This window comes from Castor canadensis, chromosome 9 (genome assembly GCF_047511655.1).
Source record: "Castor canadensis chromosome 9, mCasCan1.hap1v2, whole genome shotgun sequence".
In the NCBI taxonomy this organism is placed as follows: domain Eukaryota; kingdom Metazoa; phylum Chordata; class Mammalia; order Rodentia; family Castoridae; genus Castor; species Castor canadensis.
Genome location: NC_133394.1, coordinates 67,163,000 through 67,164,381, shown reverse-complemented (window position 1 = coordinate 67,164,381; position 1,382 = coordinate 67,163,000). Strand labels below are relative to the sequence as shown.

The 1,382-nt window shown below is 44.2% G+C and overlaps 1 pseudogene; it reads right to left on the bottom strand.

Moving 5' to 3' along the window:
- Positions 1–499: 499 nt before the first annotated feature.
- Positions 500–817, bottom strand: LOC109677447 (microtubule nucleation factor SSNA1 pseudogene; annotated as a pseudogene).
- Positions 818–1,382: the final 565 nt, after the last annotated feature.

The following is a 1,382-nucleotide window of genomic DNA, read 5'->3' as shown; positions in this document are numbered from 1 at the left end:
GCTAAGTTACAAGAATAGGGAGACTTACAGGGACTATCTGCAGCTACCTTCCCTTTATTTATTATTTTCTGCAAAGGCAACTTTTATTCACACAGTCACAAGCTATGGGGATGGGCCCTGAAGTTTGGGTGCTGGAGTGAAGGAGTCACCCACTCCTCCATTTGCCTGGCTTGGACACCTCCTGGCTGAGAAGATTCAAAGTGAGGAGCTCACACAGTGCTGAGACCAGCCAGAACCAGGACTTCCTGGCAGTCCAAGTGAGTGGGGAGCCTGAGAGAGAGGCCCCTTGTGGAGCTGAGCTGGAGTGCACTGTCCCCATAGCCTTGTGAATGCACAGCTAGGATCTCCCCTCACCCCATGGGCTTTGCCTAGGGCTTTTCTTGTCACTCAAGGCTGGTAGAGGTACCTCTCTGGGCACCTGAGACAGTGAGAAGACAAAGTACTGGGAGCTGAGACATCATGGGGCACTGTTGAAACAGACTCTTGCCCCTCGGCATCGTCAGCTGTCCTTGCATCTGCTTCTCTTCTGGTCTGAGGCTGTGGCCTTGGTCAGGTTTCCCAGCTTCTCGCTTGAGAACACTAAGCAGAGACTATGAACTCTCCAGGATCTTGAGGTAGACTACTTCAGTCTCCTGGATGGTCAGGTGAAAGAGACAATCTTGTGCACCAGGTTCTCACTGACATGGAGCTAGTTTCTCCATCAGCTGCCTTACCTCATTTTGCAGCCTCTGTGCTCATCCTCCTCATGCTGGATCTGCTCCTGGATGCACTTCACCAGCTCATTGTTGTAGTTCTGCCTTCCTTCCTTTTTAAGATGTTAACAAATTGCATGGATCATTGAATGGGTAGAGAATGGAAAGAATAAAAGGCATGTCTGTCAAAGGGAAGTCCTAAAACTCACCCATTGTCCCTAAGTTTGGGGTGTATTTGGATGTCATCTATATTTTTTAGCAACCATTTTAGCCATCCAGATCCACTGTCTAAATATTAGAGGTTACCAGACATGACTGTGGATATTCTCTCTGCTCAGAAAGTATAAGACTACAGATGACGACCACCATTTTGAATCTTTACTACCATTTACAGCATGGGGAGCAAAAAATGGTCTCCCTTTTTTTCTCCTGCCATACTGAAATAGATCCTTGCTAAAACTTCAAAAAATAAAGAAAGACAGAAAGAATAAGAAAGGAAGGAACAAAGAAAAAGAAGAAAGAAAGAAAACTTTTCTAAATGATCTCTGGTTAAAATAAAATAAAATAAAATAAAAAACAGGAAAAGAGAAAGAAAAAAGACCCAGCCAAGTTTTATGCTGATAAAGAGAAATGTAAAGATCTCTTGGATCTGCATCTAATATCAACAATACCACAATTAGTGTAAGACCT